The sequence below is a fragment of the Schistocerca serialis genome, chromosome 7 (genome assembly GCF_023864345.2).
Source record: "Schistocerca serialis cubense isolate TAMUIC-IGC-003099 chromosome 7, iqSchSeri2.2, whole genome shotgun sequence".
Classification (NCBI taxonomy): domain Eukaryota; kingdom Metazoa; phylum Arthropoda; class Insecta; order Orthoptera; family Acrididae; genus Schistocerca; species Schistocerca serialis.
In genome coordinates, this window is record NC_064644.1 from 540,548,130 (window position 1) to 540,566,444 (window position 18,315).

Here is an 18,315-nt window from a genome sequence, read left to right on the forward strand (position 1 = left end):
TGCTGTACGTCTAAAGTTTACAGTACTGCCGCTGCTTTTAATATTTCTCTACTTATTTGATAAGAAAAGCTGTTTTTACTTCTGCAAAATCCACTTTTTGGCCTCTCATTTAAATATGTGAATAACTTTAGTAAATCGACTATCACAGGCCGATACAGTTTTACGTGATGTATCCGTAGACACCTCGTTTACTGCAGTCGCATAATGGTTGGCTGAGATATTCACTTTTATAGTTCAGGAATTACTTATAACATTTAACTTACAATAACTTTTAAACTAATGTTGATATCGACGGCGCATCTTCACACGCGTATTCGTCCATCTTTACTCCTTCAAATGAGTGTACTGGCTCTTCAGTTACACATGTGGTTAAATATTTATTAATTTTCGGTAAGCCTTCATTTTGCACTGGATGCGAAAAGTGGCCATGAGAAACGAGCAGCTATTGTGCTCCCCAAAGCAAGGGTTTTCACGGTCACGCTGTCACCTTAGCGCCCGTTGGAAGTGCAAGGACAACCCCACCTGTAGAAACTGGTCCACCACATGCTCCTGTCAAGCTGATATCAGCTGTCAACACGAATATGACCCGACCTTAGCCGCTGCCTGTTTGTCCGCGGTCGCGTGTTTGTGACTGAATAAAGTGTCTCTTACTTTTACATTAGGCTGTCGTGTTACAACAGACTGTCTTATACCGGAAATTATTATATGGTGTCACTTGGCAGCGAAAGCACTTTACAAAAGATTATTTTGACATATGAAATTCTTTGTTCTTGGTAATCAAACATCGGCTGCTTTGGTATGCTATAGGTGTAGTAAAAAAGTCTGTGCATATTTATGTAAGACTGTGTAAAGTGATGGAAGATTATTTGTGATGACCTTATATCTTGCATTCTTATTTGTTGTTTTCATGTGTCAAAACACATATATGTGTAAAGTACACAAATACATTGTCAAAACTTTACTCGTCTACAGAATTTGTTCCATAAAAGCGACATACCCTTCTGTAACAGGGAAAATAAGGGAATTACCTGAATAATGCTCGTGTATGAGCACAAAAAGGCGAATATGCTCCTCTTTAAAAGACTTTCGCGGAGAACTTGGTGACCAGCTGTCTGTCATCAATCGGCACACCTCACCAAAAATTTTGGCAGGCTAACGTATTTCCGTGTTTTGTGATGAGATAGAGTATCAGAGAGACAGAGGAAAGTGTATCAGAGGGAGAGAAGAGCAAGAAGACAGTTCTGGTGTGAGTAAGGAAGTGACAGTGAAAGCGAAAGAGAAATGGATGAGGACAAAAGCAGTGGAAGACAAGCAGACAGGCAATAGTGATTGACTGTGACAAGAGGTGGCAGTGAAAGAGAAAGATAGACAGGTGAAAATTGTAGCAGTGGGAACAAAGGACAGATTAAAAAGTGGAAATGAATAAAAGAGAAGAACATACATAGGCCTTGGGGACGTCTAGAGTTCCCTCCACCGACAAGAGAATTTTCCAATTCCCTGTACCAACGTGTTAATGTTTCCCGGTCAGGGCTCCAAAGTCCGAGAAAAGCATCCCGAAAGACATTTATGGAGAGGATACAGTTGTGTGTGAAGACTGTAACCGAGGTAGAAAGAGACTGTGATGATGGGAGAGAAAAAGAATGCGACGAAGACAATCACAGTAGGACACGTAGACAGAGAAAGTTTCAGAAGAGATGACAGCGGTTAGGAAGAGACAAAAGGATCGATGGAGAGACAGACAGGAGAAATTGACAATGGAAGAAAAAGGAGGCAGTGGGAGGGAGACGGTCACAGTGAGAGGGAGAAACTGATTATAAACGCTTCGGTACAAAGAGAGACTAGGTAAAAGGATTTAGAATGTTCTCCTTTAAAAGAACGCGAATATACACGGAAGAGCCAAAGAAACTGGTACATCCGCCTAATATCGTGTAGGATCCCCGCGAGCACGCAGAAATGCAGCAACACGACGTGGCATGAACTCTACTAATGTCTGAAGTAGTGCTGGAGAGAACTGACACCAAGAATCCTGCAGGGTAGTCCATAAATCCATAAGAGCACGAGGGAGCGGGAATCTCTTCTGAATAGCACGTTGCAAGGCATCCCAGATATGCTCAATAATGTTCATGTCTGGAGAGTTTAGTAGTCAACGGAAGTGTTCAGACTCTGCAGAGTGTTCTTGGAGCCACTCTTTAGCTACTCTGGCCGTGTGCGGTGTCGCATTGTTCTACTGGAATTGCTGAGGTCCGTCGGAATTCACAATGGATGTAAATGGATGCAGGTGATCAGACAGGGTGATACGTACGTGTCACCTGTCAGAGGCATATCTAGACGTATTAGGGGCCCCATATCAGGCCAACTGCGCACACCACACCATTACTGAGGCTACACCTGCTTTAATAGTCCCCTGCTGACATGCAGGAGCCATGGCTTCTTGAGGTTGTCTCTGTACCCAGACACGTCCATGCGCTCGATACAATCTGAAACGAGACTCGTGCTACCAGGCAACATGTATCTAGTCATCAACAGTCCAATGTCAATGTTGACTAGCCCATGAGAGGCATAAAGCTTCGTGTGGTGCAGTCATCAAAGGGACACGAGTGGCCTTCGTCCCCGAGAGCCCACATCGGTGATGTATCTGCCCGTCTCTTTCTTCCCTCTCGTTGTCTGTTCATCTGCTCCTCCCACTTCTCTCTTCGGATTATCTCCACATTATGTTTTTCCAGATTGTAACTAATATGTCTAACAAATTTCGTAGAAATCGGCCGAGTGGTTTAGAAGGAGTTTTTAGCCATGACTTTGCAGCGTACACATTTTCAATTATATTTCACACATATTTAACACGTTTTATAGATATTTGTACACATAAATTACCTGTATCTCTAGCGATTTTCTCCCTGTAGATTCATTTTCACAGCTCAGTGTTTATGTCGTCGTGTGTGTTATGTCCGTAGTGTTGTGACTTGGCAAGACAGCCAAGCCACCAGGAGGTAGCCGAAAGGCACGCGTTTAAGCTCACGCAGGCTGGCGTGAGGTCTGGAAAAGGTAAAGTAATTATACTAGCAAAAAAGGTAGGTAGCTTCTGAAATACTTAACTTTAATCCATAATTGGTGAACATCGGTCTGACGGTACATGCATCACACGATAAATAGCAAATGATAATGGCGCCTTGCTAGGTCGTAGCAAATGTCGTAGCTGAAGGCTGTGCTAACTATCGTCTCGGCAAATGAGAGCGTAATTTGTCAGTGAACCAGCGCTAGCAAAGTCGGCTGTACAACTGGGGCGAGTGCTAGGACGTCTCTCTAGACCTGACGTGTGGCAGCGCTCGGTCTGCAATCCCTGATAGTGGCGACACGCGGGTCCGACGTATACTAACGGACCGCGGCTGATTTAAAGGCTACCACCTAGCAAGTGTGGTGTCTGGTGGTGACACCACACTTTGGTTAGTTAGGTTTAAGTAGTTCTAAGTTCTAGGGGATTGATGACCTCAGATGTTAAGTCCCATAGTGCTCAGAGCCATGTGAACCATTTGAAACATACAAACATACGTGCTCACACAATCATACCCCAGGTGTTACAGAAAAGAATTCTTGTGGGATGATATATATAGCTTATCATATAAAATATACGAACAGGGGGTTGCTGACGCATATTTGCGACGGTAGGCGACCTCAAAATGTCATCGGTCCGCCTGGAGGTGCGATAACCCGTTGTACGTATCCGAAAGTTTGGATGTCTGGAGTCATTTGTTTACATTCGCACCCACGACAAAACGAGCGAAATCTGTATTAGTTCTCTTTGTCCTCATTAGGTGCAGTGCATCTGAAGTGAGCTGTCGTTTGTGTACATGTACCTCAGCGTAATTCGTAATCAAGGTGTGTTATGAAACAATAGGTATGCATCTCTAAATGTAAAAGAATTGTCTGCTCTGTGTTATCGTGCTTAGGACATTGAACTTTTCACGTGGAATGTACTTGCAGTCGTGCACTTGGTCTTTGGTGCTGTAGGAACTATGAAAGGAGCACGGCGTTTGCACGCAGAACGTTACCCAAACACACGAACATCAGATCAAAGAACAGTTGCTGCTGCGGATGGTCGTCTGCGTGAAAGGTACAGGGATATTTCCATTATCGAAGTCGACCACAGAGTGTATGCAATCTTGTTTTCGAGGAACGAGAGCTGCAATGATTTAAACAGCACACACTCCGTTGCTCGTACTGTAAATGCTAGTTCTGGCAGTGCTTGGAGAATTATGTATGACGATCATTGTCCTCCCTACAAGTTGGGCAAGTTGCAGGACCTTCTACCCAATGATTTTCCAGTTCGAAACGACTTTTCCGTATGGTTTTTGTAGCAAAGAATGCTGACTTCCGACTTAGCAAACACTGTTCTGTGAACTGGTGAATCGACTTCCACCCGGCGAAGAAATGGTCCACAGTTGCAACTTCCACGTATGGACTCTTGAACGTCCTCGAGGTACGGCTGTCCACAATTTCCAGGAACGAATTTTAGTTAATGTTTGGGCTGGAATTATTCAGAACCAAGTAGTGGGGCCTTACATTCTTCTACAATAACTACCTTGTCGTGTTTAGTGTGTATTTCTCGAACAGGTACTTCCCGCTCTTCTCGAAATGTGCCGCTTCAAACCAGAAGAAGAATATTCCTCCAGCTCGAAGGGGCACCTGCTCCTTTTCGCAATACGAGTCAGAACGTTCTTGGACAGACAATACCCTGGACGTTGTACTAGACTTAATGGACCTTCAAATGTTCAGATGTGTGTGAAATCTTATGGGACTTAACTGCTAAGATCATCAGTCCCTAAACTTACACACTGCTTAACCTAAATTATCCTAAGGACAAACACACACACCCATGCCCGAGGGAGGACTCGAACCTCCACCGGGATCAGCCGCACAGTCCATGACTGCAGCGCCTGAGGCCGCTCGGCTAATCCCGCGCGGCCTTAATGGACCTGTACACAGGTGTGAAAGATCCCCAGATCTCACACCACTCGATTTTAATGTTTTTAACCACGTGAAGTCTCTTATGTATCAAACTCCTATGAACACTGTGCACGAACTCGTAGCTCGAATTGCTGCTGCTCCAGGAGACGTACGAGAGCAAAGCCTGTGAAACATTACCCATTGTCCACTATTACATGGTCCGACGACCTGATTTTTTCCATCAGTTCCATGGCGCACTCTTCGAGTATTTACTGCAGGAATTATAATGTACAGAGCGAGGTGGCGCAGTGGTTAGCACCCTGGACTCGCATCCGCGAGTACGACGCTTCAAACCCGCGTCCGGCCATCGTAATTGAGGTTTTAGGTGGTTTCCCTAAATCGCTTCAAGGCGAATGCCGGGATGGTTCCTTCGAAACGGCACTGCCGATTTGCTTCCCCATCCTTCCCTTATCCAATGGGACCGACGACCTTGCTGTTTCGTTGCTTCTCCCAAATCAACCAACAAACCAATTACAATGTACAGCGATGTTCCCTCCAGGCAAATCTAATGCGTTTTTGGTGTTATCTAGCGCACTAACTATAAGTCAGAGACCCGTGTTCGTATCTATTTTTATCATTTGTATGGATTTTATACTCTTATATCGATTACTTACGGAATTGACAGTGTCTTGAAAGGAGGATATAAGATGAACATCAATAAAAGCAAAACGAGGATAATGGAATGTAGTCGAATTAAGCAGGGTGATGCTGCGGGAATTAGATTAGGAAATGAGACGCATAAAGTAGTAAATGAGTTTTGCTATTTGGGGAGTAAAATAACTGATGATGGTCGAAGCAGAGAGCATATAAAATGTAGGATGGCAATGGCAAGGAAAGCGATTCTGAAGAAGAGAAATTTGTTAACATCGAGTATAGAGTTAAGTGTCAGGAGTAGTTTCTGAAGGTATTTGTATGGAGTGTGGACGATAAATAGTTTAGAGAAGAAGAGAATAGAAACTTTCTAAATGTGGTGCTACAGAAGAATGCTGAAGATTAGATGGGTAGATCATAACTAATGAGGACGTATTGAATAGAATTGTACAGAAGAGAAATTTGTGGCACAACTTGACTTGAAGAAGGGATCGGTTGGTAGGACGTATTCTGAGGCATCAAGGGATCACCAATTTAGTATTGGAGGGCAGCGTGCAGGGTAAAAATCGTAGAGGGAGACCAAGAAATGGATACACTAAGCAGATTCAGAAGGATGTAGGTTGCAGTAGGTACTGGGAGATGAAGAAGCTTGCATAGAATATAGTAGCATGGAGAGCTGCATCAAACCAGTCTCTGGACTGAAGACCACACAGACACACACACACACACACACACACACACACATGTATAAATCGACTGCAGCGTGACGGAAGCATACTGCGAACCTTGACGTCTGTATTGTGATTGGGAATGCTTACACCTTTATTATGCATTCGTTGACCGCCGAACACGCTTTTGCAATTTGCTGCTTCTCGTTGCTGAATAGATAAGATACGGGCAGTGGAATTGGTAGGGATGCTTGTTAAGCAGAGGAAGACGTCTCTCACGTGTAGACCTCGCTGCTGGTTAGGCAATCGGCCCATCGGAAGCGCACCAGTTGGAGAGAATAGAGCCCGCGTCGTGGCTGGGTATTGGAATGGGGCGGTTGCGCTCCGGGGGACCATTTGGCACGGAGCTCTCGGCTGCGGCCTCGCACCGCCGCGTATCCTATCTGAGGGCCGCTGCGGCCCAGCGGCGCCGCCGCTCGGCTCACGCAGTCACGATTCCGTTTAGGGATTCCCCGGCACGCCTGCGAGCGAGCGCCGGCCGGGGGCCCTCATTTGCAAGTTCAAGAGGCGCCCAGCACAAGGGACGCCGGCTGCAGCGACGCCGCAGAGACGCCGCCGCGCCGTCTTGTTGCCCGTACACAGGCTGCTCTAGCCGTGGCAGCACGGTCGGAGGCAGCACAGGCGACGTTCTCAGGACACCATCGTCAAAAGTTTGGTACCAAGTCGTAAATACACTGTCTGACAAAGAAAGTGGAGCGCTCAGGAGACATGGCTGGACGTCAACGTAGCTTTGTACACCTACACACCATCCGCGGGTATGCTAATGATAAGGGCTACGACTCTGTGACAGAGGTACAGCGGGCATCGCAGTGCATTACCTGGTAAACAGGGTGTTTCAGATGACCATAACGCAGTCACTTCTTTCCAGTCCGCAGCGTTATACACTACTGGCCATTAAAATTGTTACACCACGAAGAAATTCAGATGACAAACGGGTATTCATTGGACAAATATATAATACTAGAAGTGACATGTGATTATATTTTCACGAAATTTGGGTGCACAGATCCTGAGAAATCAGTACAAAGAACAACCACCTCTGGCCGTAATAACGGCCTTGATACGCCTGGGCATTGAGTCAAACAGAGCTCAGATGGCGTGTACAGGTACAGCTTCCCATGCAGCTTCAACACGATACTATAGTTCATCAAGAGTAGTGACTGGCGTATTGTGACGAGCCAGTTGCTCCGCCACCATTACCAGACGTTTTCAGTTGGTGAGAGATCTGGAGAATGTGCTGGCCAGGGCAGCAGTCGAACATTTTCTGTATCCAGAAAGGCCCGTACGGGACCTGCTACATGCGGTCGTGCATTATCCTGCTGAAATGTAGGGCTTTGCAGGGATCGAATGAAGGGTAGAGCCACGGGTCGTAACACATCTGAAATGTAGCGTCCACTGCTCAAAGTGCCATCAATGCGAACAAGAGGTGACCCAGCCGTGTAACCAATGGCACCTCATACCATCACACCAGGTGATATGCCAGTATGGCGATGACAAATACACCCTTCCAATGCGCGTTCACCGCGATGTCGCCAAACACGGATGCGACCATGACGATGCTGTAAACAGAACCTAGATTCATCCGAAAAAATTGCGTTTTGCCATTCTCGCATGCAGGTTCGTCGTTGAGTACACCATCGCAAGCGCTCCTGTCTGTGATGCAGCGTCGAGTGTAACGGCCGCCATGGTCTCCGAGCTGATAGCCCATGCTGCTGCAAACGTCATCGAACTGTTCGTAAAGATGGTTGTTGTCTTGCAAAAGTCCCCATCTGTTGACTCAGGGATCGAGACATGACTGCACGATCCGTTACAGCCATGCGGATAAGATGCCTGTCATCTCGATTGCTAGTGATACGAGCTCGTTGGGATCCAGCACAGCGTTCCGTATTACCCTCCTGAACCCACCGATTCCATATTCTGCAAACAGACATTGGATCTCGACGAATGCGAGCAGCACTGTCGCAATTCGATAAACCGCAGTCACGATAGGCTACAATCCGACCTTTATCAAACTCGGATACGTAATGGTACGCATTTCACCTCCTTGCACGAGGCATCAGAACAACGTTTCACCAGGCAACGCCGGTCAACTGCTGTTTGTGTATGAGAAATCTGTTGGAAACTTACCTCATGTCAGCACGTTGTAGGTGTAGCCATCGGCGCCAGCCTTGTGTGAATGATCTGAAAAGCTATTCATTTGCATATCACATCATCGTCTTCCTGTCGGTTGAATTTCGCGTTTGTACCACGTCATCTTCGTGGTGTAGCAATTTTAATGGCCAGTAGTGTATCAGCTTTTCATAATCCACGCGCGGAATTTTCATAGTCTCCCGCTCGCTAAGCGCTAAGTACACTAAAGAGCCAAAGAAACTGATGCACTTGCCTAACATCGTGTAGGTTCAAATGGTTCAAATGACTCTGAGCACTATGGGACTCAACTTCTGAGGTCATTAGTCCCCTAGAACTTAGAACTAGTTAAACCTAAGGACATCACAAACATCCATGAACGAGGCAGGATTCGAACCTGCGACCGTAGCGGTCTTGCGGTTCCAGACTGCAGCGCCTTTAACCGCACGGCCACTTCGGCCGGCCATCGTGTAGGGGTCCCGCGAGCACGGAGAAGGGCTGCAGCATGACGTGGCATGGACTCAACTAATGTCTGAAGTAGTGACGGAGGGAATTGACACCATCAATCCTTCAGGGCTGTCCATAGATCCGTAAGGTTACCAAGGGCAGAGATCTCTTCTGAACAGCATGTTGCAAGGCATCCCAAGATATGCTCAAAAATGTTCGTGTCTTGGGAGTTCGGTGGCCAGGGGAAGTGTTTAAACTAAAAAGAGAGTTTCTGGAGCCATTCAGTAGCAACCCTGGACGTGTGGGGTGTCGCATTGTCATACTGAAATTGCCCAAGTCGTCGGAATCTACAATGGACGTGATTGGTTGCAATTTTGCAATTGATCAGACAGGATGCTTACTTAGGTGTCATCTGTCAGAGTCGTATCTAGACGTATCAGGAGTCCCAGATCAGTCCAAATGCAAGAAACCACATCATTTCAGAGCCTCCATCAGCTTGAACAGTCCCCTGCTGAAATGCTGGATCCATGGATTCATGAGGTTGTCTCCATACCCATAAACGTCCATCTACTCTTTCCTTCCACATCCACATCCTTACTCCGCAAGCCGCCTGACGGTGTGTGGCAGAGGGTACCATGACTACCCCTATCGGTTCTCCCTTCTATTCCAGTCTCGTATTGTTCGTGGAAATAAAGATTGTCGGTATGCCTCTGAGTGGGCTCTACTCCCTCTGATTTTATTCTCATGGTCTCTTCGCGAGATATACGTAGGAGGGAGCAATATACTGCTTGACTCGATACAATTTGAAACGAGACTCGTCCGACGATGCAAAAAGTTTCCAAACAGTTCAATGTCGGTGTTGACAGGTCCAGGAGAGGCGTAAAACTTCGTGTCCTGTGGTCATAAAGGGTACACGAGTGGTCCTTCGGCTCCGAAGACCCATGACGATAATGCTTCGTTGAATTCTTCGCACGCTTACACTTGTTGATGGCCCAGCATTGTTATCTGCAGCACTTTGCGGAACAGTTGTCCTTCTGTCACGTTGAACGATTCTCTTCTATCGTCTTTGGTCTCGTTCTTTCAGGATCATTTTCCGACCGCCGCGATCTCTGATATTCGCGGTGCACTCTTTAAATGGTCATACGGGAAAATCCGCAGTTCATCGCTGCCTTGCGGGTCCTGTGTCCCATCGTTCGTGTGCTGATTATAACACCACTTTCAAATTCCCTTAAATCTTGATAACCTGCCATTTTAACAGCAGTAACCGATCTAACAACTGTGCCAGACACTTGTTGTCTTATACAGGTGTTGCCGACCACAGCGCCGCGTTCTGCATGTTTACATATCACTGAATTTCAACGCGCATGGCCATACCAGTTTGTTTGGTGCTTTAGTGCCCTACAGGAAGAATTAACGCAAACTTATGTAGGAAATTTAATGCAGTTAAATTTCACACTAGGATACGTTTCCGCCAGAGGCAGTAGTTTTCGAATTATTCGAGAGAAACATACGAAAGTGACTCCGAACGCACCTCCACTTGTTCCTCCTAACACTGTACAAGCCGCCCGGTGTGGCCGTGCGGTTCTAGGCCCTTCAGTCTGGAACCGCGTGACCGCTACGGTCGCAGGTTCGAATCCTACCTCGGGCATGTATGTGTGTGATGTCCTTAGGTTAGTTAGATTTAAGTAGTTCTAAGTTCTAGGGGACTGATGACCACAGATGTTAAGTCCCATAGTGCTCAGAGCCATTTGAACCATTTGAACCACTGTACAAAACTTTCCAACTGTCCGAATTTTTCCCACATTCGACCTTATTAGGCTTATTAAACTACTAGCTTATTTGAACACTTGCACATTGTAAAACTGACGTTTGTGTAAATTGAACCTAACAATTTTTGAATTTTAACAGCAATAATAACAATTTAACACCAATAATAATAAGAAACAATTATAACGTTTGTATTCATCAGAACTTCTGAATACGGAAGTACTTAGTTTGTACACGTTAAGTTTAGATCGAACTGTCAGCGCAGATAATCTTAGCGTAACGTTTACAAAAATTGTTTTCCTTTAATTATCCTCACGGGATTAATAACTTTAACGATGTTGCCCAGAATGCTGTTGGCATATCAGTCCAATCAACAGAGACCAAACGAAGTGGAATACTGGGAATAGATCGTGTAGTCAAAAATATTTGTACAGGGATAGGAGTACCACGAACAACATTCTGTAAATTCTAGCTGTAAGGGGTCGTGTAGGTGGGAGGCAGGAGGGGGCGGTGAGGGCTGCGTTTGAAGGTCACTTTTGTGTGGTTTTGTTGAATAACTCGAAAAGTGTAGCCTCCGGCAGAAGTGTATCCCAGCACAAAATTTCACTACGTTAAATTTGCTAAAAAAAAATATCCTGTTGACTTTTTCTGTAAGGCCAACAGTTTGGCCTAGTGAGCAAGAGAATGTTAAAATCTCTAGCGTGGTTTTAGAAGGCCAGACGTAGAAGTACAGGTTGCATAAAACGAATTCGACAGTAAGGCCAACCATTTTGCTTTATACCTTACCCCGTGGTCTAGGGGTAGCGCCTTTGATTCATAATCTAAACGTCTTCGGTCCTGGGTTCCATCCCCACCACTGCCTAAATTTTAAGAAATAATCAGCATTGGCGACCTAAGACTTCCGGCATAAGAAGTCAGCCTCATTCTGCCAACGGCCTTGTCAAAGAGGGCGGAAGAGCGGATAGAGGTTCAGGGCACTCTCTTGTCCTAGGGGTGGGAAATTGCCCCTAAAGGCGGAAGAATCAGCAATGATCAACGACATGAGGATGCAGAAGGCAATGGAAACCACTGCATTAAAGACACGCAGCGTGTATCCACAGGACATGTGGCCTGTAATTGAAGTGTCATGATGATCTCTCCATTGGCAAAAGATTCCGGAATAGTCCCCCATTCGGATTTCCGGGAAGGGATTGCCATGGGGGAGGTTACCATGAGAAAAAGATTGAATAATCAACGAAAGGATAACGTTCTACGAGTCGGGGCGTGGAATGTCAGAAGATTGAACGTGGTAGGGAAACTAGAAAATCTGAAAAGGGAAATGCAGAGGCTCAATCTAGATATAGTAAGGGTCATTGAAGTGAAGTGGAAGGAAGACAAGGATTTCTGGTCAGATGAGTATCGGGTAATATCAACAGCAGCAGAAAATGGTATAACAGGTGTAGGATTCGTTATGAATAGGGAGGTAGGGCAGAGGGTGTGTTACTGTGAACAGTTCGGGTTGTTCTAATCAGAATCGACAAGAGACCAACACCGACAACGATAGTTCAGGTATACATGCCGACGTCGCAAGCTGAAGATGAACAGATAGAGAAAGTGTATGAGGATATTGAAAGGGTAATGCAGTATGTATAGGGAGACGAAAATTTAATTGTCATGGGCGACTGGAATGCAGTTGTAGGGGAAGGAGTAGAAGAAAAGGTTACAGGAGAATATGGGCTTGGGACAAGGAATGAAAGAGGAGAAAGACTAATTGAGTTCTGTAACAAGTTTCAGCTAGTAATAGCGAATACCCTGTTCAAGAATCACAAGAGGAGGAGGTATACTTGGAAAAGGCCGGGCGATACGGGAAGATTTCAATTAGATTACATCATGGTCAGACAGAGATTCCGAAATCAGATACTGGACTTTAAGGCGTTCCCAGGAGCAGATAAAGACTCAGATCACAATATTGTAGTGATGAAGAGTAGGCTGAAGTTCAGGACATTAGTCAAGAAGAATCAATACGCAAAGACGTTAGATACGGAAGTACTAAGGAATGACGAGATACGTTTGAAGTTCTCTAACGCTATAGATACAGAAATAAGGAATAGCGCAGTAGGCAGTACAGTTGAAGAGGAATGGACATCTCTAAAAAGGGCCATCACAGAAGTTGGGAAGGAAAACATAGGTACAAAGAAGGTAGCTGCGAAGAAACCATGGGTAACAGAAGATATACTTCAGTTGATTGATGAAAGGAGGAAGTACAAACATCGTCCGGGAAAATCAGGAATACAAAATACAAGTCGCTGAGGAGTGAAACAAATAGGATGTGCAAGAGAAGCTAAAACGAAATGGCTGCAGGGAAAATGTGAAGACATCGAAAAAGATATGATTGTCGGAAGGACAGACTCAGCATACAGGAAAGTCAAAACAACCTTTGGTGACATTAAAAGCGACGGTGGCAACATTAAGAGTGCTACGGGAATTCCAGTGTTAAATGCAGAGGAGAGAGTAGATAGTTGGAAAGAATACATTGAAAGCCTCTATGAGGGTGAAGATTTGTCTGATGTGATAGAAGAAGAAACAGGAGTCGATTTAGAAGAGATAGGGGATCCAGTATTAGAATCGGAATTTAAAAGAGGTTTGGAGGACTTACGGTCAAATAAGGCAGACGGGATAGATAACATTCCATCAGAATTTCTGAAATCATTGGGGGAAGTGGCAACCAAACGACTATTCACGTTGGTGTGTAGAATATATGAGTCTGGCGACATACCATCTGACTTTCGGAAAAGCATCATCCATACAATTCCGAAGACGGCAAGAGCTGACAAGTGCGAGAATTATCGCACAATCAGCTTAACAGCTCATACATCGAAGCTGCTTACAAGAATAATATACATAAGAATGGAAAAGAAAATTGAGAATGCGCTAGGTGACGATCAGTTTGGCTTTAGGAAAAGTAAAGGGACGAGAGAGGTAATTCTGACGTTACGGCTAATAATGGAAGCAAGGCTAAAGAAAAATCAAGACACTTTCATAGGATTTGTCGACCTGGAAAAAGCGTTCGACAATATACAATGAGTACACAGTATGGTTTGAGAGTAAATCGGAGAAAGACGAAGGTAATGAGAAGTAGTAGAAATAAGAACAGCGAGAAACTTAACATCAGAACTGATGGTCACGAAGTCAATGAAGTTAAGGAATTCTGCTACCTAGGCAGTAAAATAACCAATGACGGACGGAGCAAAGAGGACATCAAAAGCAGACTCGCTATGGCAAAAAAGGCATTTCTGGCCAAGAGAAGTCTACTAATATCAAATACCGGCTTTAGTTTGAGGAAGAAATTTATGATGATGTACGTCTGGAGTACAGCATTGTATGGTAGTGAAACATGGACTGTGGGAAAACAGAAGAGAATCCAAGCATTTGAGATGCGGTGGTATAGACGAATGTTGAAAATTAGGTGGACTGATAAGGTAAGGAATGAGGAGGTTCAATGCAGAATCGGAGAGGAAAGGAATATGTGGAAAACACTGATAAGGAGAAGGGACAGGATGATAGGACATCTGCTAAGACATGAGGGAATGACTTCCATGGTACTAGAGGGAGCTATAGAGGGCAAAAACTGTAGAGGAAGACAGAAATTGGAATACGTCAAGCAAATAATTGAGGACGTAGGTTGCAAGTGCTACTCTGAGATGAAGAGGTTAGCACAGGAAAGGAATTCGTGGTGGGTCGCATCAAACCAGTCACTAGACCAAAAAAAAAAACTACACCCTCTTCCCTGGTCTCCGTTATCGAACTGTGACCCTCCACTTGCTCCTGGCTTCCAATACTTGGACAGCATTCCGCACATTGAACTCAACACCTCCATCACCCACTCAAGATATCATAGATACACTACGCACAAAACGCAACACCACTCCCTGTGACGACCGTGTTACCTACTGTCAATTCCGTGAGGCTCCTACATCCTTCCTCACCACCCTGGCCAGACTGTATATTGTGGTCTTGTCCACTGGCTTCTACCCCGACCTGTGGAAAATCTCCCAGATCCTGATGTTCCCCTAACCAGACAAACCACCGTCCGCTGTCTCCTCCTACCATTCCATCAGCGTTACCTCGGTCTTCAGCAAAGTCCTGGAATCAATCCTCATCCGACGCATCCACCAGCACCGCCTCCCTCCCTCTACCCAATGTGGCTTTCGGCCGTCCTTCTCTGCAGATGAACTTCTCCTTCACCTCACTCACCTCCTATCCGAACAAATAAATTCCCGTCGCTCCATCATCTTCCTCTCTCTCAACCTTCAATAGCCTACGACCGTGATGGCATTCTGGCCTCCTCTTCAAGCTCCAAACCTTCGCTCTCCCTATTAACTACGTTCGTCTGATAGCCTCCTTCCTTTCTCAACGTCCTTCCTATGTCACCATCCATTACACAGTTTCCTACACCTTCCACCCCTCCGCCAGTGAGAGCTAGGGTTCCGTCCTCTCCCCTCTTCTCTACCTTCCTTATATGGCGGACATGCTGCCGCCTTCACCCCCCATACACCTTCTTCAAAAATGGTTCAAATGGCTCTGAGCGCTATGGGACTTAACTTATGAGGTCATCAGTCCCCTAGAACTTGGAACTACTCAAACCTAAAGAGCCTAAGGACATCACATACATCCATGCCCGAGGCAGGATTCGAACCTACGACAGTAGCTGTCACGCGGTTCCAGACTGTAGCGCCTAGAAACGCTCGGCCAGTATGGCCGGCCATACACCTTCTCCAATACGCCGATGACACCTCCTCCCTTGCCCTCGCCCCCACCCTGCAACGCTCCCAGCACCTTCTCCAATCTCATCTTGACTGGTTCACCACTTGATGTAACCAGTGGATGCTCAAGGCCAATCCTTCCAAAAATCAGGCCATCATTGTGGGCAAATCCTTCCATCTCCTTGGTTTATATATCACAATCTACAGCTGTCCTATTAACCACACCCCCACCCTCAAGACCTTGGCGCACCCTTGACCGTTACCTTTCCTGGACCCCCCAACTCGAGACAATCGAAGCCAAGGCACACTCTAGTCTCCATCTCTTCAAACTCCTCTCCAGCCACACATGGGGTTTGGACCCCTCCACTGTCCTCCAAACTTATAAATCCCCATCCCGCCTGGATCTCCACTCCTCCTACCTACTACAAGTCCCTTCAAATCCTAGAACGCCATGCACTCTGCCTCGCCTATCGCAGCCGGCCGGGGTGGTCGAGTGGTTCTCGGCGCTACAGTCTGGAACCACGTGACCGCTAGGGCCGCAGGTTCGAATCCTGCCTTCGGCATGAATGTGTGTGATGTCCTTAGGTTAGTTAGGTTTAAATGGTTCTAAGTTGTAGGGGACTGATGACCTCAGAAGCTCAGTCCCACAGTGCTTAGAGACATTTTCGCCTATCACATCCGCCTCCCATCCCCCACACGGATCCTCTATGACTTAATTCCTTTCTCACACCTCCTCCTCTTCCTTGAGCAGATACGGATCCTTTAAACCTCCTGTGAAGTTGATCCCCCTCGCCCGCTTGTCTCTCCAATCCTTTCCCACCCCAATGCACTTCTGCACCAGTACTACTGCATCCCACCTGCTCTCCATCTTACCACCCTCCATACCCTTGCCCAAGGTGGCTTCCACTAACTCCCCCTCCCGGATGATGCCCTCGTCCCCTCCATCTACCTCTCCTAACAGATTTGATCCTCCCCTTCCAGCTCACGAGTTTTTCCTCCAGGGCTCCCTCTTTCCCTTCTCTCCCTCCTAACTTCCTTCCCTCTCCTCTTTCCCCCCTTCCTCTGGGCTTCCACGCCCAACCCTATCCTGTCCCCCCACTTATTCTCTCCCACTGGTGTCCTCCCCACCTCCTATCTTCCCCTATTCACTGTGGCAGCCCCCCCTTTTTAGTACAACAGTGTGTGTGTGTGCAATGCATCGAAGTTCATTGTCGATGTTTTCTGTGCAATGTTTCTCCCTTCCAGTCGCAATTGTGTCTCTTCAGTGTCCTCCATTGTTCGACAGTGTACTCACTATGCCTTAGCGTATGGTTGCACTTGTTTCTGCAGTTCGAATGTCTTCGTTATTATCATTATGTGTGTACCCTGTTCTTTCATATTCATATTTTCAGTATATCGGTCTACATGTTATCTGTTCTCTTGTTTCCTATGGCTGTAGATAAGCCATTGCCGGCCTACATTTTGTTCAAGGTTTTAAAATAACAATAAAGGAAAAGAAACTTCCACAGCGGCAGCCGTATCACCCTGTATAAGGGGATGCTGTGCGATCAGTGTGAAGGAGACAGAGATGCCGTGTAGTCGTTTGAGGTAGCACTTTCAGCACCTGACGGAGCTCTATGCGTGCCCAGTGTGGGTCTCCATTTGACCGGCCGATCTAATAGGGCAATATATGTATTTTTTCAGGCATTGGGATGTGGTCGAGTGATAGACAGAATGGGAGTGAGAGGGCAGGCACGCTGGTGATCAGTGTTGCAGTCGTCCACAGGGAGAGGCCTCAGTACGTTCCCGCCTAGACACGCCTCATTTTTATCCCATAAACTCGTTGAGTATCTGGCATTATCAGGGTACGTATCTACTCCAATCTTCTGTTTCTCCCTATCCACACCCCACACCGCGTCATTCACCTCCTCCACCCAACCTTCGTCCATTTCCTCCTACCCTTCTTCCCGTCCATTTGCTCTGCTTCCCCCCTACCCCTCTCTCAGACCGTCTGTTCCTCCCCCTCTGTCTGTCTGTCTCCTCTAAGTCCCTTTCCTATTCCCCCTTCTAAGCTGATATCATTTTCCTCGCTTCAAGTTCATATCCTCACCCATGTGTGTCAGTCCCCTCCTTACCTTCTCTCTGTCAACCTGCTGAGCCTCCCTTACTTGCGTCCACTCGTCCTTACCCCTTTCTGTACTTCCTCCTCCCCACCTTCTCACACCATCACAAAGTAATCAAAATCAGTGCAATAGCAGGCTGTTTGTTCTACCTCCACTGTATTTCTCTCCAGATACTAAGCAATATGTATACCAAGTATGGCTGCAACCGATCTAGGTGTCTAGGAGGATCTTTTTCCCAGGACTTCATCAAAGTGCGCACACATCACATATATTTCACGTATGTTTAACATACAACACACATTTCATATGTATCTGTAGCGAATTTCGCACTGCAGTTTCGTTTTCGTGCAACTCAATGTTTATGGCATCATGTCTACTGAACAATGTATCGTACAAATAAACAGTTTTGCAGTTACGTTCATAAATATATCTTGAAACTGTCAGAAAATTTTGTTTCTGGATAGAGGTGGCAGTAAAGACGCTATGAAACAGAACGTCATGCTTGATGCTGCAGTTTTTCACATAGTTCAGTGTTTATGACGTTATATCTTCAGAGATACGTATTCTACATTGATACAGTGTTACAGGTACATGTAGACGCTGTCAGCGAAATGTGCTGTGAATAGAGTTAGCAGCAGAGAGGCAATAAATTGAAACACCATCCATAATGTATCTCAGTTTATATCACGCCATATCTTCTGAAGAATATGTTGCACAGTGATAAAATTTTGCAGGTACTTTCACTGGTATATGTGAGTACTATCTGAAACACGTGTCACGAATGAATTTTGTAGCAGACAAGTAATAAAT